Consider the following 264-nt stretch of genomic DNA (forward strand, 5'->3'; position numbering starts at 1 on the left):
GAAAGCGAATTATGAGTTTTTAAACATCTGAGGCATTTAGTTAGAAAGACCTATGCGCTGCGATGACCAAGCATGACGTTCGCGGAGGAATAACTTCCCTCTCGCTGCTCTTTTATCGAGGATGAAATTACGAGCTGCATGGAAGGGGATGTGCTGAGTCATCCTGGTTGAATTTAATTTAAACATGAGCCTGTTGAGGTTTTCATCACTTTGTTTTGTTCATGTGTTTGTTATTATTATTTTTTTCTCAGTCTCTTTCTTATC

This window comes from Penaeus monodon, chromosome 19 (assembly GCF_015228065.2).
Source record: "Penaeus monodon isolate SGIC_2016 chromosome 19, NSTDA_Pmon_1, whole genome shotgun sequence".
In the NCBI taxonomy this organism is placed as follows: Eukaryota; Metazoa; Arthropoda; class Malacostraca; order Decapoda; family Penaeidae; genus Penaeus; species Penaeus monodon.